The sequence below is a fragment of the Apis cerana genome, linkage group LG3, assembly GCF_029169275.1.
Source record: "Apis cerana isolate GH-2021 linkage group LG3, AcerK_1.0, whole genome shotgun sequence".
Lineage (NCBI taxonomy): Eukaryota > Metazoa > Arthropoda > Insecta > Hymenoptera > Apidae > Apis > Apis cerana.
In genome coordinates, this window is record NC_083854.1 from 1,981,930 (window position 1) to 2,005,812 (window position 23,883).

Consider the following 23,883-nt stretch of genomic DNA (forward strand, 5'->3'; position numbering starts at 1 on the left):
TTCTCAATGAAGTTATTACATTAATAACTTGTATATATAAAGTATTAATGTAATCATGGAATATCATTGGAAGATCGATTCTAGACTTCAAAATAAATAGAAAAATTGGTGTGCAAAAATAAGTTGAGATTTATTTATTAAATTATAAAGGTAATTTAAGTTTGATAAAATGAGACATTTGATAAAAAGAACATAGTACAAGAATGCAGTGTAACAAAGACAGAACGATTTCAATTCGATTTTGATTATTTATAATTTAATAATAAATAATAAATAAGTGAATTTTTGTGTTTATTTTGTGTTTAGAGAATCAATCTTCCGAATATCCCAGAAATATGTTAAAATCTTGTATACGCATGAATTTGTTATCGTTATTATATTCAATTGTATATCGTCACACAGTATTCAACCGTTTCATTTTGAATATGTAATGAGTTGAATATTTCCTTTTGCGCATTTGTTCGCTTAGATACGACGAATTACAGTGTTCAATTATTTATTATTTCAAGTTCTTATGTAATAAAAGATATTTTTTTATATTTTAGAAAATATTGAAATGTAAATGAATATAATGATCATCGAAGAATAATATTTATAAAATGTTAATAATTTTTTAGATTTAATCCAGAACATGAAAAAAGAAATTAAAATAAAAACACGTAGAATAAAATTTTATTTTTTTATAATGATAATAATTTTTTTTTTAAATTGATATTTATAGATTCTTTTAATCACTAAATATTGAATATAGATTGAAAATAGACTTAATTTCATAAAATTTAGAATCAGAAACTTTAGAAATTCTAAACCTCGAATTTTCAAAGCAAAATATTTTTTTTTCTTCTTTTTAATGAATTTGTGCATTAATTTTTGTTAATTTAAAATTAAATATTTAATTTTTAATTCTCTATCAATTTAATCTTTGTTATTAAAAAAAAGTTCCTAGAAAAAAATTGTATTCAACTTTAGAATTTGATTTCAAGTGAAATTTCTCAATATAAAAAAATATATGCTTTACAATTTAAATCAGATATTATAACAATATATATCATTATTTTTTTAAATAGTAGAGTTAGATTTCTTTTTCTCTCTCTTTCTCCTTTTTAATTTTTTTTTCTTTTTTCTTTCTTTGACAATATATTAAAGTATTGAAATTGAGATATATTGTATTTCCAATAACTGTCAATTAAAATTATCTTATATAGGATTTTGCTTGTTTTCAAGATCGTATGTCCAATACGATATAGCATAATTAAAAACGTATAACTCAAAAATTAAGGCCGATCATTAGATGCATAAAAATAAAAATCGTTCAAAATATCGTTCTTAATGACATACATATTTCAACCTCAATTTGTGAGACAGCATCGATTAGTTCGATAAGTTCATTTTTTCTTTTCATTTCATTACTGTTGTTATTTACTTATTTTATTATGAATTATAAAATATTATCAAATTTTAAATTTTAAGAAATCTTCAAATTCAAATCCATGATTAGTTAATAATAAATATAATTTTATTCTTTTAACTTGTAAAAAAATACTTATTTTTTATTTTTTTAAATAAACTATAATAAAACATGATAAATTAGTGAAGTAATAGGAAACAAGTCTAAAATTTAAATACAAATTTGATTATTATTAATTGAATAAATACAAATTTATATCATTACAAAATTTTCAATATTTATTTACTTTTTATCTATTCTATTTTCCCTAGAATTTATTTGAATAATTTATTCCTAATATATAATATAAATATATTATATCAATATTATTCAATCTAATCAATATGTCAAAATATTGATAATTATAAAAAAATACTTTATAGATTTTAATAATTTTCAAGTATAGTATATTCAGGAATGACATTCTACAGATGTATTTTATAGTTAATGTTAAAACATACTTATTAATATAAAGAATATTAAGAAATACAATCTATAATAACAAGTTGATCCACACGAAAATAAAAAATTTAAAATGCATATATTAATAATGTAAATATTTTTATATTCGATAATATTTTTTAAAGATTTTTACTCTAAAAATTATAATATGTCAAAGATTTAATAAAATTGCAAATAAAATACTATATTATGATACTATAATCGTTTCATTTCAAGAAACGTATCAATTTATTTCCTTTATTGCTTATTCTGTTCCAGTAAAATATGCAATAATGTGAACACTATGAAATTATAAATACAATAGAACATCGATATATTCAAATTTGATTATTTAAATTATCAATTATCCGCACATAAGATGATTATATATTTGAATTAATGTATCTAATAGCAATTAATTTATTTTTTTGTAACTAATTTCTCTATTCTTTTATGTAATAAATAAATCTATATTTGAAAATAATTTAATTTTTATTTGCTTCATGATTTGTTGAACTGTTTATTATCCAAAAGAATTTGTTCTTTAATCAAGTTCGAATAATTAACATATTATTATAATATTATTACAATATAAATATAATTGATATTATATGTACATATATTCATTTATCATACATATACAATATAATATATATATATATATATATATATATATATATATATATATATATATATATATATAATTTAATAGAATTTCAAGTAATTATAAAAGGAATAAATAAATTTTCAACAAAAATTAAATATATACTTTTATAAATATATAAATTATAGAAAATCAATTTATGTAAAAAAAAAATCGTAGAATTCTATTTAAAGAAAATTGTAATTATATTTTACAATTTATCTAGCTTACAATTTTTATCTATGAAAAAAGAATGAGAAAGTAAGAAGCAAGAATAAATTTAAATATTTATGATAAAATAATAAAAAAATCGAAAAAAATAATTAAACTTGATATTTATCAAAAATTATCAAAAATGATAATAACATAAATAAATTTTTTACTGCTATTTTTTTTTTAACTTTGCTTATAAATTGTCTCAATTCATACATACAGTGTATGTATGAATTAAATACATTTGTCGATATAATCATTGATTCAACGTTCATTCAATCGAATCTAAGTCATGTAAAATTACTTATGTATCTTGCGAATACAATCTTGCGAATACAAATGTAATATAAAAGTAGAACAATGATAATTGTATTTTTATTTCTTAATATTCGATAATAAGTACATATAAAAGAATAATTATATTTAGAATAATTTCATTCAAGGGGACGTTATTTTAAGTGATAAAAATCAACGCTTTCGAATTTCTTTCTCGTTCTTTAAATATAACTTTGTAATAATGCGAGATGGAATAAAATTTTTCGTGTAAAAAATATTTAATTTTTACTTCTCTATCAATTTAACATCTCTGTTATTAAAAAAAAGTTTCTAGAAAAAAATTGTATTCAACTTTAGAATTTGATTCCAAATGATATTTCTCAATATAAAAAAATATATAACTCATAATTTACTTGCACTCAGAATCAGAATTATCAGATTATATAAATTTCTTTATAATAGAATACACAATTTCGAATCACCGAGTGATTTCATTTAGATGGAATTGATGACAAAAGGATAAGAAGATCGATACGAAAAAACTTTTGATTAGAAATAATGAATGTTATAACATGTATACTACGTGTATATATATGCTTTGAACCAATTGAATTTCGTGATCGATTTAACTATATTTTCTGGTCGAGATTCGTGCGTCACTGAATATACGAAGGAAACTTGTTCACGTGTTGATAATTTACTTATTCAGCGTTAATAAACCGACACAATACGCAATTTGGTCATCACGATGAATGAACATGGATCTTGAGAATATTCTTCGACGTTCACGATGTAATCGTGGGCCAAGGATGAAATATACGTTTCGAGATTCGATTGAATTGTTCCATAAAGGAACAAGAAAAATGCTGGATTTCAAACGATGATTAAGATTCTTTAAAAATTTTCGTATAGAAATCACAAATCAATTAATATCGACCAATGATGTCTCTTTAATTCGATATAAATGAAAGATATATGGAGGAAGATAATAATGTAAATCCAATGGATAGAAAATGGAAGTAATATTAACATAAATATTATTTATATTTTTTTTCTTAAATATCAATTTTTATATACAGCATATTTTATATGAAGCATATTTGCATTTTAATATCAATATTTTTGAGCAAATTTAAATTTTGAGTATTTCTACATCTTGCTACTTAAGATTAAACCATTTTAATATGAAAGATAAAAAAAATTATTTCCATATTCAATTTATAATTAACTGGAACAATATATATTAAATTCTTATTTTATAATTTCTAGTGTATTAAATAATAATGGGATACTTGGAAATTAAAAAAATTTCAAATTTTTAATAATTTTTGTTATTTTTATAATTCAAAACTCTTCTGGATAATTAATACTTTACACAATTAATTTATTAATTTTCATTTAACTTTATATAGAGAAAAAAATGAAAGATAAAAGTGTTAACTTTTCGCATATCGAAAAAATGGCTAAATGTGTTTGAAAACTTCCAGAAATTTAATTCTGTTAAAATTTTGGTTCTTGATATAAAATAGACACCTTTTAGAGGAGAAAAGAAAACGAGCATTTCAAGTTTTTAAATTTCAAGAGTTTCAAAAGTTTCCAGACTATAAAGTTTCGCAATTCTACAGTAAATACATCATGAGAAAATGAATTCGCACTTATATAAAATTATTTAACACAAGAACAAAAACACTCAATTTTTATTATCTTGTAAAATTTCATTTTTCAGATATGTAATATTAAAATTGTAACAGATTACTATAAAATTTCGAACAAATTCCTATATTAGTCAGGGTTGTAATATACCAAATACGTTAACAAATTTTTCAACGCGTTATTAATTAATTAATTGTTTTTTAACACGTTAGGAAACTTTTTTATTGAAACTTTTTTATTTCTGATGAATAACAATTTCTAACGTAAGTGCTCTTTTCATTCGATGATAAATTATCACGTATATTACGATATCGTGACATTTCTGGGGGGCGTTGCAATTTATGACATTTCGACTGATTGTCACGTAGCGTATTAATGCAACAAATCAATAACAATCTCTCTAATCAGTCAAGTTATTTTGATAATTTATTCCAACTTGCATTCTTTTTTCGTCAATTTTATTATTTTCGATTTTCGATTTAAAAAAAAAAAGATTAAATTTGCTGTGAAAATGAAGTTTGATTAAATTTTTTTTCGTCTTTACTAAATATCATAGAATAAATTAATTATTATTAAGTTAGGGTTAGAATAATCAAATATATCAGGATTTTAGATATTTGAATTTTTTCTAATAAATTCGGATATATTTGAATATTTATTTAATTTACATAGTTGTATTTTTTTTTCTTTAAATATATAAACATATAAATCTACACAGTTATGTGATCTTCATATTTGATCATGCATTTCATTAACGAATTAAGGAAAAACCGAGTTTAATGGCATGCACGTTTTTACAGAATTTTGAAATATTTATTATTCTTCATTTCATATTAAATATCAAAAATCATTATTGCAAATAGTATTATTTTATATTATTCATATTGTACATTAATTAAAGGTTTACTACCTGCTAGGTAAATAATCATAGTAGAATTAAAATAAAACCAATAATTGTACCATAAATAAATAATTCAACTTTAATATTAATTTTCAAAGTTTTTTTTAATGATTAATAACATCAAAAAATAATTTATATTTAAATGTTTAAAATTTATCTGATAATTTTGTAACACTATCATTTTAATTATTTATAAATTATTTGTTATATAAAATAACGTTTCAAAAAAAAATTACATGGAGTGAAGAGAGCATAAAATCTAATAATTAATCTTTTGTTATTTTATTTTTTATGGATATCATGATCATTTTATACTTTTTAATTGTAATAATAAGATTTGATCTTGCAATTGAAAGAGCAAATATAAAAAAAATTAGATAAAAATTTATTCAAAGATCTAAAAATTAATAATTTTCAGATACACGATATTAAAATAGTACATAATAATTTTTAGTTTTTAACAAATTCTTAAAATAAAATTTCATCCAATACAAAAAAAAAATGAATTCATACAAATAACATATGTTTAAATATATCTGTTGTTCAACTATTATCTTTTTAAACTCATTTACTTTAATAGTTTCAATGCTTATTATTACTAACAATTATAGCTTCCTATATTATTTATTATAACTAAAAAAATTTTAAACTAAGTTTTTTCATATTTTATAAAAAAACAAAATAGCAATATACTAATTATTACGTATTACGTATTTCTTATATTCTTTCATAGCAAGTTTTCATACCACTTTATTTTGAAACAAACTATTTATACGGCGAAGTGAAGAGAATATATATTTTTTAATTAATCGTAGTATACATAACAGTTTCATAATATATTTTTTGTTTTGCAGGAAAAAAACATTTCACTTTCTAACGATGCACAACATTACTACAAACAATTTTCGAATAATGTAATTTCAATTTTTATTTTTTTTTTTCTTGATAAATTTCAGTATTATTATATTTAAATTTCGATAACTATTATATAATTAAAATAATAATGTAAATGCTATATGTAGATTTTTTTATTGAAGAATTTCAAAGTCGTCAAAATATTATTCGATATTTACATTTATAAATATTATATTATTATTATATTATATATTCAATATTATATTTACATAATTTTATACAAAATGTTTTTTTGTTGAATCCACTACATACATATGTATAAATTTTTTTTATATATATTTTTTCTAATCACACTAATTCTCTAATTAATTTTTTTACACTTATTAGAATCTAAAAATATGCATATATAATAACATATACATATACAATTTTATGCAGATTCTGAAGCTAAACAAAGTTAATAGCCTTATCTAAAAAACAATCAAATTTGTACAATTTCGATATCTTTATTAAAATCGTTAATAGAATAGAATCTAATTTTTGTAAAAAATGTTTGTTTAAAATATTATGTATTCAAGAATTTTTTGTCTTTTTCTTTGTGTCAGAAAAGGGAGATACAAAAAATCTAAAAAAAAAAAGTTTTCATTCCTTAAATTAATTGTTTTTATTCTTCTTAACAGACAAATTACAAAAAAAAAAAATATTGACTTTATAAAAATTGTGATTTTAAGAAATAAAAATTCTTTTTTTTATCTTTGGTTCTCGAAATGATTCATCAAATGATCATATGTAACAAGATTTAATTAATAATAATCTAAAAGAATCCTAATTAGAAAATGCTTAAATAAGAATGAGGAAAAAATAAGAAATTTTCAATTCAATCTCAAATAAAACCTTTTTGAATTTATCATAATTGAATATAATAATTAAATATATATAAAATTAAATATATAAAAATGTATAATTCTAATTCTTAATCTCTTAATCCATCGCATATTCAATTTCTAACGTTAACAGTCTTTTGTATCTAACCGTAAATCAAGATAATTACAGATTTTATAAATGATCAATTTTTATTATATCATTATATTTTTTTTACCATTAAAGAAAAACATTAAAGAAATTTCATTGTGATCTGATAAAGGTAAAATGAATGTTTAAACGATAATCGAAAAAGACAGAAAAAAAGAGAAAGAAGAGAAATACTATCCTAACAGAAGCAATGGATGGTAGAATCGATTTGACTATTTCACATTTCATTCGTAAAGAAAAAAAGAAAAAAAAAAAAAAAAGTAGGCATAGACGTACTGCCAGTTCCCCTTGAATCGGCATTCTCGCATTCAATGTTACATAACACTTACCTTTCCCACTTTCCCTCTACTCTTTGTGTCAACGACGACGCGCAGAGGCCGGTTGCTCTTCCGTGCTCGCCCACGTGCTAGATACTTTCCTCTTCTTTCCTTTCTCTTTCTCCGTCTCTATCTCTCTGCCAGAGCTCACGCGAAACAACCTTGGCCTTTGGCGCCTCAAACGAGATTTATATGTTGTCGAACGAAGATGCGTACAATCAACATTCGAAGATTTCACTTTACGCGAAACTTTTCGTAAATGAAACGAATCAAAATAATCGACGCGACGCAACGTTCAATTCGCGCGTTTCTTGACACCGGATCAGTAACTGACCTTCTCAACGCAACCGGTTTTCGTGTACCACACTGGCCCTCCCCTTGTCCACGAGATCTCGTCACCACTCACTCGACATTCACCGTTTCGTTACCGTTCACTTGATTCCTAACTCATTGTTACATTAGTTAATTTTCCTTAATTCTATCTCTTCCTATTATACCGTTTTCTTTTTTTCGATCTCGTATGTATCCGCCTTCTTCTCTCCGTCAGTTGTACCGAACAACAAAACAAAGTTCATTCGCTCCGCGTTGCAAAGAAAACAAGAGCGCAGAGAGCGACACTGCGCACGCGGTGTCTCGGGAAAGACTGGTGAGGTGACCGGCCGAGAGACGACGCCGACTCGACCTAAAGCGCGGCGGCCGAGTCAATGACGGCAGGCGTGATTGGCCGGAGGACTCCCTAGATCGGGAGCACTCGTGCCTGTTCGCGAAGTCGACGAATTAATGCGCTATTTAATTAGGCGGTTCGGGTGCATTGATAAAATCCGAGACCTGCAAGAAATTGAGCAACGTTTCTGACAAATGGAATTTCACGCAACGTTACCGAAAACGTATTAATTCCTACTTATACGTAACAGTAAAATGGGATGTCAAATGAATTGTTTTTGCGAGATAATGAATATATATGGAAAAATGAAAGAATAAGTGGGTATTTAACAAACGATTTGCAAGATTTCTTAATTATTTTTTAATTATTTCGTGTTGAGGTTCGTAAAGAGTTGTTTATTAATTATTGTTCTATGTTCGTTATTAGTTTAGAAAAGAGAAAGGGATATGTGTATCTTATTTATCTAAAATAGGTTATGCTAAGTATTAATTAATTGATATAATTCATCTAACGTTATATGTAATATAGGTACAACAATTTAATATTCTTTTTGAAATTTAACTCATATTCATTTTTAAAAAATTTTATAAAATATACATAATTTTTATAAGAAATCAAATTATTATTAAAATTAATTTATTAATTCTTAATTTTATCGATTTCTTTATAAAAATTTTATTTTCTAATGTTTAAATGTTTTTTGTTTTATCTTATAAATATTTATTATCGGAAAAATATATTTTACCTTTTCTACTTTCTTCTATTATCGCTATGTTTATTTAATCGAACGGTAGTAAACAATGAAAACATTCATTTTAAAAAAGATTTCGTATTCTGTATCTGAAATATTTTGCAAAACAGATCGAAAGGTTGGATGAATAATGGATATCGATACTCAAAACATTTTTGCATGGACATTAATGTTCGTGCAAACGCACAATACCGTGAGACACGTGATATCTTCGGTCTGGTGAATTTCATTGCATTTCCTGTACGATATTTAAATGAGAAAGCGAAACGCATAAAAGTTCAAACTTGCTCTAAAAGCAAAACTCGATCAAGATCAGCATAGGATATCCGGTTGAATTAAATATCCGCGGCCTATCGACTACTGGCCTATTGGCCTACACGCGTACAACATTCGCATAGAAGCTTTAAGAAATAGAGTACAAAATATGTTAAATATACATCAAATATAAAGGGAAAAAATCTATTATTTTTAATAGAAATAAAAAATTTTTATCGTTATATATAAATTTTTAATTATTAATCCAAAATATAATTCTCTTCTTTCTTTTTTTTTAGTTTAACAATCCATTTTTTAAAAAATTTACAGAGTTTTGAGTTATATATAAAGAATAGTGGATTTTTCCTAATATTATGCATTATGTAGATTATATATCATACATTTGAAAGATATCAATCATTTTATTATAATATTTATCTTAATGTTAAAATATACGAGAATTAAAATTTACAAGAATTTTTTTAGTATAAAGAAAGATAGTCAAAAGTAGTGAGATTTATGTTTCTTCAAGCATCTGAAATGTTAATAAGATATTTTATAGATTTCATTTAACATTTCATAAAAATACAATTATTTATGAAATGTAAAATAATAATGGAAAAGTTGTAAAAAATATAGAATATATATATTGAAACATATATAATTGAAATTTATTGATTCTACAATAATAATTATAACTTCAAAATGAATGCACATAATGTAAAAATTTAAACGTTGTTTCAAAAGAAAGTCAACGTGTATATAATACGTACAAAATTGTCCAAATTATTCATTAACTCTCAAACAATGACAATTAACTTTTTCATTTATTTTCTTTTTACAAGTATTCTCTTTTAATATAACATATATTTGATATAATTGATAGAGAAATTATTTCTAAAATATGGTTTTAATTGATTATTTTTACAACAAATAGACTGAAAGAATTTAAAGAATTATTGTTACGTTTCATTCTTCAGAATTTTTTCATAAACAAATGTATCTTTATGAAATCTTGAATTCTATAGTATATGACTTATTAAAATTGTAGATATATAAAAAAAAATTTCAATATTTTTCATCCTCGTTTTCGTTCATATGAAAAAATTAATTTAGTAATCCGCGAAAGATTTACTGCCATTTGCATTCTAAAGACGATAAAATAAAACAATATAGAATTTTTATCTTATATCTTTTATATTTTTAAAATATTAATAAATTCAATTTTTTATGCAACAATTATATGATGATATCATAATCATAGAGCAAATAAAATTTAAATAATAAAAGTTTATAATAATAAATACCAATTTTTTAAACACATAAAATATGAAAAAAGATATGTAACATAAAAAATATATATTTACATAAAAATCTACGATACATTTATTTCGCAAAAATTCAACAGATTATTTCCTTTAATTTGCGAGTAATAATTGATGCAACAAATTTTCAATAGAATTGAATAGAAAATGAACACAAAATTAAAAGATATACATTATATCAGCCACCAGTGCACTATCTGCACATTACTTTGCAAAAATGTTGCCTTGAAACCAACTGTCAAACATACGGGCTACTCAGTCTGTGTATACCTATCAAATATTTATATCTATTTGTACGTTTACAGAAGTAACGTAAAACTGTCACAAAAATTCTGAAAAAAGAAGAAAAAAAAAAGAATCATTCTTGTATAAACAATAACTACTATATCGAATATGCATTCTCTTGTGTAACTAAAGTCACCTTTGCAAAGAACGAAGATCTCTTGTGTAAAGAATACTTTTCTCTATAACTTTGTTAACAAACATTGGAACCGCAAGATAAATTATTTATATTCATTTGTATTTTTGTTGAACTAGTAATAGAAAAATGAGAGAAAAATTAAACAAAAAAACAAAAAAACATTAAATATTTACAAAAACACTTTCCTCCACAAGCTTCTGTTGAAATCTCACGATAAGTATCTAATCTATCATTCTTCTATCATAATCTCATTAAAAAGTAACAAGAACAAAAGAATTTTGAAAATAAATAAAAAATAAACGTAACTATGCATCAAATAGCTGCAACAACATTTCCTTATTCCAGTATTCGATTAATTAAGAGAACGCCCTCCCCCGCGATTCTGTTAACAAACTTTGAAATCGTAAGATAAATGCATCGCGTAGATTGGAATCGTTCGAATTGAAAAGGAAGTTGGCCGACTTTTCCCAGGGACGAAGCTCGTTTTTTCCTTTCCTCGCCCCTCGTAATCATATTTCTAGCCCAATTAAAATAGCTAAACGTTTATATTTATCTTTAGACGAGAGCACACAGCGGTGTTTCGTGAATCTCGATGTTCTCACGGTAATGTCAACGTGTACGCTAGTTCGCGTCCGGTGCCCTTGTCTTCTTCAGACATGTGCGCACACGTTGTATTATGCATGACCAGGGTGTTAAGTATGAGAAGGAGAGGATAGGAGGGCTTCTTGCCGCGGGCGTGAGATGCATGAGAGGATGGCCTTCTCCGCTCATCTTTCTGGAAGACAATAGAATCTGGCATCCGCCACTTTGAATCAAGCTGTTGGCACCGGTTACTTCCGCTTAACATTATCCGGAATTTCCACCTAACTTTTCTAATCGCCTCTCGATATACAGGGTGTATAAATATGCGGGACCCGCTTCGAAAATATCGTATATTCGTAAACAATGGAAAAAATATTTGTTTATATAAGGATGGTAAGTGCACAAGGGGATCTAATTTCGATTTTGGTAAAGGTTTTTCGCGTTATAATTTCTTTTGTGCGTTTTGATATAACTTTTTTGGAATATGTATTTGTTTTATCTTGTATTATATATATGTATATTTATGAAAGAGAAAATTTATTAAATATTGAAAATAAGGATTGATGTTTAATCCCTTCAAAATGATATTTATGAACTTTATGCGACTCATTGTATATTCTTGTCTATGATGTATATGATGAATTTTAAATATAAGCAGACATTGGAACATTGCGGGCAGAGAAAAAGTTTCAAACAGTAATTTGAATTTATATATGATACGTAATAACGCTTCACAAGCATTATACATTTTAAAAACTAAGCAATTTTTGAACATATAATTGGATTTATATATACCATTTCAATCTACAGTCTTCTCTTGAAATTCAAAATAATCGTTTTGAACATCTTTTGTGAAAATAATTAAATAAGAATAATTAAATAAGCAAGACACGATATTAATTATATACCTCAAATAGGATATCAGTTTATACGAATTACTTTTATTATTTTCAAATTCTAAAATAGATTCCATCTATTTCATATAAAACGTATATATATATATATATATAATTACATGATCAATGTAATTGATTAACGTACCGTGTCTTCGTTTCTCCAATAATTTCTTAAACGAGTTTAAGTGGTTTCATAGAATATTCCGTTATCAGTAAACACCTTGCAGTTTGCAGGATGTTTAACCAGTTAACTGTACTATAGTAACACGATATGCCACTGTTACCAGCCAAAATATATCGAGTATCTATATTACTTCCAACGGGATTCGAATAATTTATCATCCCGTTTGAGTGCATCGTTCCAAATTATTGTTTCTCGTTGCCGAGGCGATAGATAGGGTGGATCGGGGGATGATAGCAATTATTATAAATATTTCCAAGCATGCAATAGATGTACGGGAAAAAATCATTCAAGATTCGTATGAATAGGATTAAACAATCTTATTAAAGAATGTGTAATATTTATTTTACGCTAATTGAACAATATTGGAGGTAATAGACGTAGTAAACAAAATAATTTTTTGATAGTCTAAACTATTTCTTTCTTATTGATTTAAAATTATAATAGAAATACCAGCAGAGAATAATTGCTTTTCTTATTCTTTAATCTAATTTTTTTTTTTTTTAAGTAATTGATAGTTACTTAACAGTTTTTTCATTAATTAAAATTTATAATTGACTATGATTATCAGAATAATAATCTTTTAATAACGTTTATAATCTTTTAATCAGAACAAATTTGATAAAGAATATTATCAAATCTTTTTTATCTGTTATCAAATAAAAAAATAGTTAATATTGAATGCAGTTTAATTGAAGTTTAATTGGTATGATAAATGAATCATGAAATGACATATATATATTTGTCATTATGATAATTCTTAATTCTTAATCTCTTATAATTTTTAATTACTTTTTTAACTTTTTTTCTATACGAACAAAATAATTTTCAATAGACATTTTAATGTTAAAAAATTAAACATCAAAAATGTGTTACTAATGTTTAATTCATATCAAATTATTCAGGATCAAAAAAGTTGTAATATTTCTCACTTTTTATTAATATTACTGAATGCCATTTGATATAAATAAGCAACATTTTCTTTTAAAATCCGCGTTTCGTTAACGTAACAATTCTTACATAATTCCTGATCTGAAAATCAAAGGATTAGTAACTATTCCCAATTTACTCTACATTTAACGTAGATCTGGTACGATGCATTAGCTTTGAATCGAAACAAAGGCTGCCATCGATCGTCACAAAATCTTCCCTCGTGTAAAACATTTCATTGATCCATGTAATACGTGACCTTTAAATTCAACCATCGACCTATGGATGCTAGAAAGGGTGCAGAAGATAGCTGCCATTGGAGCTTTATGTGCAAAAATTGAGATAAGGAAAATATATAGTCCTACTTGGCTTCTATGCTCTTTTGAGATCCCTTAAACTACGGATTGCTGACGAGGTATCTTGGAACACGGCCAATTTACACCCTATACTTTTTTCGGATAAGAATAGTATTGAAATAATCTCTTTATTCCTTTTCTTACATAACATAATCTTTCTAAAGTAATCTCGATAAAATTTGAATCTCAATAAGTAAGAGGTAAAATTTTAATTTTATTATTATAATAAGAAAGGTTTTTTAAGCGGATTTATTAAAGAGTTTGAATAAAAGGGACGAATAAAGGGACGTGTTAATATTTTTCCAAGTATAAGAAAGAAAAACTTACAAGTGTTTTCTTTTGCTTTTGGACTGGATTATATTATACTTTAAAAAGGGTTAAAAATGAACGAACCCTTTATAAACTTTTCTTCGTTTATGAGAAAAAAGAATTGTAATTTTTAGCTTTCATCTAGAAGTTAGAAGTTTAAATTTAAGAGATAAAATCTTCTGAATTTCTATTTAAAATTAGAAAAGTTTTGTTTTATTAAAGAATAGAAAGAAATTAAAAAAAAAAAATTCTTTATATACGTGGAATTTGCGCATTAATATTTTTTTCAAATATAAAGAGTAAAAAATGAAAACATGATAAATTGCTTATATTTCTTATAAAAATTAATAATTACTGTAAATAAATTATGTCAAGTTATTAAAAAATACAATAGTAAAATGATAAAAAAAATAAAAAAAAGAATTTAAAAAAAATATGAAGATTAAAAAATGCTTACAACAAAAAGAACTTTAGAAAAAAACTATGCAAAAGATTTATAATTTATGAAATATTTAAATACTTAATGACTTAAATAATAATTAAATTTAATGTATCTAGTAAAACAGATAAATTATATATATATTTTTTTGAATCAATATTTATATTTGCTTGCTATACTTATAAGAATACTGATCTGGAATAAAATAACTTCAAATTCTATATAAATCTAGTGCAATCTCTTCAGAGATGTTTTTTTATATCTTATATCAATATTTATTTTATTATATTATATTGTTTACACTCATGATTTATAACATTAATTAGATTCATTTTAATATTTTTCAATACAGTTATAAGTATAATTATCCATTTGATATAGGAATTTTTGGATGGAACACAGATTTTTCGAATTATTCTGAGGAAAAATAATACGATTATTTATAATAAAATCGGGACAAGAAATCCTAGGGATATCTAAGAATTTTTTAATATACAAAGAAATATACATTTTATAGATAATTTTTAATTTCATCCTTCTATTTTTTTTAATTCCAGTGATTTTTTAATTTCTTAAATATTTTCAATTTCAATAGATAATAACTAAATACACATTTACATTTCGATATTATTGTATGCATTGTATGAATATATCCATTGTCGATTTCGAATTAAATTCTTCCACTGCTACGATACATTGTTACAAATCTAAATAGCGTACAATTCGAATAATAAATGATAGAATTTGAATATTAGATTGTCCATTAATATTCAAAGAATAAGTAATTTCGAATAATGAAATATATCTACCCATATTATATTTCTTCATAAACAAATACTTAAATATCTTAAATACACACGAATGAACGTATTTCGAACAAAATAACTGTTCCTTAAACGGTTTTAAATAACTTCCCAAATCTTAAGCGTTTTAAGATTAATCCTCGCTTATTCACAAGCTAATCGAGATGAAGAGAGCATTACTTATCCAGTAGTAATAGCTTTAACGGAGACAGAAATTACCTGGAACGTATTATTTAACCCTCCTAAGTGGAGTCGAGTCAAAAGTGACTCATATCGATAAATTCAAACTTATCTAATTTTCATTATCGGTGCAACCGCTAAGACGGTGGAAATGAGCCCGGCCATCGGACCATTGCAAGGGTTAATCCAACTCTCGCAATTAGTTAATCGTTGTCCAACAGGAAAGAAAGAAAGTTCTACTCAGAGAAATCAAAAACAATCGGTAAAAAAAATTGCGATTGGCGTTAAATTTAAATAGTTTCGAATAAGTTTAAACGATTATAATGAGAATTCCATGCATCGTAACAGCCCGTTACACCGCAATGATATTCTTCTCCTGCCAATTGAACTTGCAACGGTTTATCGCGTGCATGGAAGAAATGCAATTACGTTTTCGAGGGAGCATGCGAGTTTGAGAAGAGGCAACATAGGAATGGCTTGTTACGTTAGACACTGTTGCGCGGATAGTGGCGCATAGCTGTTACGCATTTCCAGTCCATATTTCATGCATGTATATACGTGTAAGAACGTGTACGTATCGGGTCATCCTATGAGTAATGTTTTAGGTGCACAGTTTCGGCCGCAGAAGGATCATTACTCAAACTTTTTTTTAAAACACAATTAAATAATGGCAATTGTATTTTTGTAGTTGGAGATAAAATGAATAATACGCGGTTATGATAAACAAATGACTGTCGGGGAAACATAAACAAAGTACTTCTTCACTCGTCATATTTTCTGATCAAATGCAGAGAAAAAAATGTTGAATAATGCAACTCGTATTAATATTAACGCATTCGTCACAATTCTTTTAATTATTTATCTTACGGAACATATCTATTTTTATTATATGAAAAAAAATTTTAAAAATGCAAATTACAGTTGAAAAAGCGGATCAAAAAGTTTCTTTATTGAAACTAATTTTTTTAAACGAGATTATTTATAAGAGGATGATCTGACGGTACGAAAAACACGGATATAACAGAATTATCATCATTCGTCATAAATTAATCGGAGGTAAATTTAAAAAATTTACAATCTTGATCGACATTGATAATTTATCTCGCTAATTTACCCTCTGAATCGTCCCTCTGAAAAACTGACTAAAAATAAATAAAGTAAAGAAGCAAAGTATCTTCGTTTCGTGCTTTAAATTATCATTTCTAAAAGGGAAACAAACACACGTACTCTCTTCTGGTTTTTCCTTCCCTCTTCTTCTTCGAAAAAAAAGCGAGAAATTGAAATATCGAGAGATATTTCATATTTCAAAAAACCTCTTGCGCAACATTTTCCTTGGAATTGTTTTCCATCGAAGCATTCACGATACGAATAAAATAGCTCAAAGACCAATCGATACGTTTATTTATGACAAGTCGTTATGACAGCACTCTTGAAATTGCTTCTCCGCGTATACCTTCCGCCCCGCGATTTATACGTGTCAAACCTCGCTTCCAACCGATATCGAATGTTAATGCTAAGTCTTTTTATCCTTCGTTTTATCCTTTATCTTTTTACGCAAGACCAATTTGCACACGGAAGTACGGAGAAGTAATAACTATAATAACATGTTAATATATTCGTGGACAGCATTTTATAAAGGTCAAAACAATTTTGTCTTGTATATAAAAATTTCGGTTAAAGCTTAAACTCGATTAAATCATTAACAAATTAAATTTACGCTCGATTGAAATAGAACCGAAATTCCTCTGTCCTTGTTACACTGTCGTCGTGCTATATTCCTTCTCTCGCTTCATCTAACGTGAATTTAAATTAACGCTTAATTAACAAATCTTGATAAATCTCATCATCACAGTATTTCTGTTTGTTTTTACCTCTAATATTGACATTTCAAAGATGAAGTTTAAGATTAAATTAACATATACAGAATGTTAATGTGGCACATTTCCATCGAAATATTTTAACAACGTAACTTTTAGCGTGTTCTTTTACATAAAATGCGGGAAAAAATTCTTTTTTTCTATTTTTTTTTTTTTTTTTATAAGAAGAGAAAAATAAGACAAGTGACGAGAACTTAAATTATTATAACTTAATAAATAAATAAAAAAAGTTACTCGATATTTTTGTATACCAACTTTGATCTTCTAGAGACAAATATATTAACATTACGTGCACCTTAACAAAACGTTTTGCTCGTTTTATTTCGAAATAAAACAAAGAAAACGGTAAATTCAATAGCTTCTTTCTTTTTTTTTTAAAGATAAATTGAAATATATCGTAAATCGAAGCCGTAATTCGAAGGTTTCGGCTTTTAACGCGGATCACGTATTTCGCATCGATCGAGTAGAAGGCTTGTTTAAAACAATATATAAGGAAGTGCAAGTTTCCGAAACGAAACACGTATTTCTAAAAAATTACGGAACGTTGTATATTAGATCATACCAGCCATTAGTTTGCTTTCAATTTGAGAAATTCTGTAAGAACATTTGTTAAACGTAATGGTCGAAACATACGAATGATCTTAAGTTAATCTTGCAACAATATTTTTCTTTAAGTAGTGAATTCGCAATTCGCAATAAAGTCGATTATATTTTTATTTATATTATTTTTATCTTCAGAAAAAAATATTGTAATTTTCAATGTAGTAATAAGTTCATTGGAAACTATATATAAATAATAGTGATAGATCTATGACCTATTGCGATAGACATTGAAAAAATAATAAAAATTCTGCAAAATACAGTATTATTATTGTTACTTCTTTTATATATATATAATTTTCGTTTTTTAAATGCTGATAAATTCCGAGTACACATTTTTCACACAAATTTTTTCTTTCGTTTTCCAGAAATTGTGATGAGATATATAAACAAGTAAATTATTGAGAAATTACGATTGAATGAGAAATCGAATTGATGAACCACATGTATTTTTTGTCTCGAAACGAAATCCAATTACTTATATATTATTTCAATTATTTCAATGAAGATAAAAAATAGTAAATTATCTGAACAACAAATATTGCAACCTAAAGAATTCATGATTAATTTTTCAGTTAATCTTATGAGAACTTGAATATTTATATTTTTATCCAATCATGAGAGGATTACAAATTTACTCAACCATTATAAAACGAAATCTAAAAGAAAAAAAAATTGAAGAACTGTCTTAGAACGAAGAACTATCATATCAAGAAAGAAACATCGATTTATCGTTCGAATGAAATATGTACAAACGATTATTATACGAAGAATCTTTTCCGATCAGAGCTTATATAACTGGATGGAAATATCAAGAAAAAAAATCATCTTTAAATTATCATCTTTAAAATAAACACGAAGATATTTGATTAATTTTTGAAATAACAGAAATGATATGTTAATCAATCTACTGTATATTTTCTCAACAATTTAAAAGTAACTGATTATAAAGTATAACTAATTTCGAGCAAACTTATCTGAAGTAATAATAATTTTATTAAAAATAAATTTTTTAAATTGATCAATTGTCGACTCTTCGCATAACCTTCGACATTACAATTATCCGCCCGAGATTATTGAAACGACTTTCTTCTTAACTTCGACAGTTAATATTTTCTCCGAGACGCGAATTTTTTCGAGCTCCTTCAACCGAGGTGGGTAAAACCCAGGAAGACGAGATCGGCTTCCTATTCTTATTTATAAAACGTACGAAATAGCACAAATCCGGGCATCGTCAGCAATGCAGGGTTTAACAAGGAAATCGTTAGACGGAGCGTGATTAACCCCGCCGTTGCGATAATAAACGAGCTACGAGCTTCATAACTCATCGGTGCCCTGGTCTCTTTCTTGTTTGCGATTATATTCGCGTGTTCTTCCTCGCCCTGCCCACCCAATACAACAATTGATCGCTTATAATAACGTGAGCGCTTGCTTTTTAACGCGTTCGTATCGCGACACTTGACTTACGAAAAGGAAACGAATCAATCGTTGAAATTTTTCCACGAAATTTCTTCGTATTCTCTAAGATTTAATAGGAAATATAAATATAGAGAAATAAGAGCATACGATGAACAGTCAATTTCTTTCGGATGTATTGATGCACGAAGAGTGAGTGGAGAATGTAATATGCGAATGATTAGTTGGTTTCTTAATTTTAGTTAATTTTAGTTAATATGTTAAGATCGAAAGTACACGATAAGGTATAAGAAGTAAGAAGTACGTAACAAGTTGATAGTTATGCGAGATTAATGAAAACGAGAGGTTAATCAATTTATATTAAAAATTTACTTGGAGTAACTTCAAGTAAGAGAATTTGAGGCAATATTAATAGATCGAAGAATTATTCGATAATAGTGAAACATAGTACAATTTGTATATTTATTATATTTTTCATCATTTCATTTTTCTAGAATAAATTATATTTATGTACTCTAACGATACTTTATTTGTAAAATTTTATATACTTTATATAACTTATATATTCAAAGTGATTTTCAATATCGTTGAAAGAAAATTCCATATTCTGACAAATAAAATAAATAAAACTATTTTTCAAACTATGTAATACGTTGGATGCATTACATCTTTATTTTTGTTCATTTATACGTATTGAATTATAATCGAAGTGATATTCTTTAGATAACACAAGCTGGAGCTTCATTAAATCAGATATTCATGAAAATTCCGTTCCAATATATATATATATATATATATAGGGTAAGACAAAATGGAATTCCATCGTATATGAGAAAAATTCAATCTTTGCTCGCTGTAATTTTCTGTCTAACGTATGAAACTATTTCTAACAAAGATAATGAGCGTCGGAGGAAATAAAGGATATAAACGGTGAAAAGTTTTTGCTATGTAGGTATGTAGCACGACAGGGACTGTTTAAAGTGATGAGAACGTAATATCGCGAAACGATGGAAGGTAGAAGAACGCGATAAGCAAGATGGAATTTCTTACCGTAATTATCGCACAATTTTGCTGTAAACACGTTTAATCTTTCACTCTATGCATAATTAAGAATAATTAGTATTTAAACGAGTAAACTAAATATATACCCTATTTAATCTTTCGTGAGATACAATAATCAAAGAATTATTCTGGATATTTCGTGCTTTTTTTTTTTTGTTTTTCCAGCACAGAAAAAAATTAGTTGTATATTGTATTTTAATTTCGAACTATCGTATTCAATATCGCCGTGGATTAATAATATAATATAGAGAGGCTTCAATGCGGAATCAATATCTGCAGTTTCACTTATATCGCGGTTGACCACGATCCAAAAAATTTGTGTTCGAGCATGTAATTTATATGCTATCTGCCAATCTATAAATATTATCTACAATCTTGCCAATTTGACGTTATAAAATAATATAATAAAATGATCAAATAAACTTAAATTGAAAGTGATATCTCATGTAATACATATAATATATGTATATAAATGTATATGTAAGATCTAATAAAAAATAATTTCCTATGAATAAATGTAATATATTTATATTTTTTTAATTATCGATATACAGAGTATTTCATTATTCGTGATAAAAGGATGATTTTTGGGGGAAAAAAATAAAAATAAATCGAAAAAGAATTTTTTCATTTTTTTGTTCGAGCTTGAAAAATTTTCAATTGCATATAAATAAACTATATCGAAAAGATAATTACATACATCTGAAAATTAGTTTTCGAGAAAATTGAATTTGAAAATGAATATAACCTTTCAATTGTGAAATCTCGATTTGCTCAAAAAATAAGGATTTAAACGATAAAATTTTATTTTATATTTTTTTGTTTATTTCCATATGTATTCATCATCGGTATAATCAAGTTGCTAATTTCGAATATATCAGTAAAAATTTTTCAATACTAATGTATTGAATTTAGCTTATATGTACGGATATGTGTACTATAACAGACAAATACATACATGGAATAATAATCTTTATCACATTGTGGCTCAAGTCATTGTGTAAGCAATATATATAAACTATTAATAGATAAGTTTGTGATAGCATAGTTCGTTACCATAATCATCAACTAGTTTATTCTGAAACAGCCATAATCGCAATGAATCAAATCACTATAGTAGATATATAGATAATATCACTTAAGCGTTTCAACATATGAAAAATTTAAATACATTATTATGTCATGCTAATTATAATTTGTCTCTGATATCAAGGACAAAATTTTCAACATCTTCTCGGTTAAAATAATAAATAAATTATTATCTTATTGTTCATCATTTTTTTTTAAATTCAAATTTTTATTGATATTATTTAAGAACATAAATATTGTAATGACTATTATATATAATTGGGTGAATGTATCTAAATAAATGAATTTTCATTTTTGATCTTTCTCAAAAAATTTCAAAATTTTATTCTGTATTTTCAATTTCTTAATTAAAAAATTATTTATTGGTTAATTTTTGATTATATTTCTATTTTTATTATTATCTTTTCAGAGATATCGAGTATTTCATTCTCTTTTTCTTTCTCTCTTTTCAACTGCAGTTTTCTTTTAGTAAATAATGATTGAATTATATTTAAACAATTAAAATGTAAAATATAATCGTACGATATATTTATTATACTCTTCGAAATTTTTATACAATGCCATATAATTCAAATATATAAATATAATTAATGGCGTGGAAAAGTATATTTATATCGCTTATCAAATTTTGAATTCCTTTTCCCTTTTAACTTTATATAAGTCCAACAAATAACATTATTAGCTTGAATATCGTGCAAATATGAACACATGTATGATCCACACATGATTGATGCGTTACGTGAATTGTTTAATCGTTTTATTTTAATTTTCAAATACTTTAACTAGATTAATTAGAGAATCGATTAAAATTACCAAACGATTGAGTTAGTTGTAAAGCAATACACTAAGACAAACTGAAAATGTTCTAATATATAAGAATGATATTATAAGTTTTGATAATTAAATTTATTTATACGTCTATTATTAGTTTTAGTTATTTTTAGTTATGAATAATGTATATATATATATATTCTGAATGAGGTTTAATTTTGCCCAATGATTGCTGAATTGCTTGTAAATATAGATTTCTTTAGAATGATGATAATTATTAGCTTGAGAATATTTTTATGAAAACATTATTAAATTAAATCTTCCACGAGATACAAGATAAAATATTAAATAAGGAAATATACATTAGATATAAAAATCGTGAGAAAAAAATTTTGTAAATCGATTTTTAATTTCTTGCATTTTACATTGTCTAATTGCAAATATTTTAGTATCTAGAGAAAAAGAGAATTAAGAGATTATCTTAATCTATTAAAGTTAAGATGAAAAAGTTAATATCTTTAAAAATAAGTTTTGATAAATTTAATTATTGATGTAGGGAAATAACAAGTTTAACTTTTAAACTGCTCTTTTTTAAAAATTAGAAAATTAAAAAATTTAATTTAACTTTTCTTTCGTGATCTCTGCAATGTATGCAATATTAAAAAAATTCATCTTTGATGCGAATCACTCTTCGTTAACTTTCTTTTGTATTTGTTTAAAGTTGAATTGATTTTGAAATTAATTTTTCAGAATGAAAAATTTTAAATTATCATCAATAAAGATATTGGAACAAAAGAAATATTAAATCTTTGGAACGAAAAGATCTACATTAATAATATATTTATTAGATATATAAGATATCATTTAGAAATGATGATGATTTTTATTATTATCCATCTTTATTATTTGATTATTAAAATTAATAAATTTTCCACGAGATACAAGATATATTATTATTATTAATTAAAGCTTAATGAAAAGTTTGATTATCAAAATTTATTTCATTTCTTTATTTTTTTATCAAAATATTTTTTTTAAAACTTATTTATTAAAATAATTATTCTCCATATAAATAATAAATATGAATATTAATAAAATTATATTGTATTATCGTATTTAATTGATCCAAAAACATGTGACAAAACTTGTTTTTCTCAAAAAATCAATAATTAGCAATATTATTATTTTGAATCAATCA

General features: G+C 25.0%; 1 protein-coding gene and 1 long non-coding RNA gene across 5 annotated transcripts in view; one reads left to right on the forward strand and one right to left on the reverse strand.

Moving 5' to 3' along the window:
* LOC107992518 (beta-1,4-N-acetylgalactosaminyltransferase bre-4) overlaps positions 1-23,883 on the reverse strand; it is a 99,931-nt gene that overhangs the window by 70,335 nt on the left and 5,713 nt on the right. The window contains exon 1 of one of the 4 annotated variants that reach the window (XM_017048452.3): positions 7,791-8,547. The exons of 2 other annotated variants lie outside the window; for them this stretch is intronic. The gene's annotated coding sequence lies outside the window, so the exon portion shown is untranslated. Of the gene's footprint in view, positions 1-7,790; positions 8,548-23,883 lie in introns of those variants that run through there. One more of the 4 variants, XM_062073357.1, reaches the window with a different exon arrangement.
* Positions 1-23,883, forward strand: part of LOC133665877 (uncharacterized) — a 113,401-nt gene that overhangs the window by 47,273 nt on the left and 42,245 nt on the right. The window lies entirely within an intron of this gene.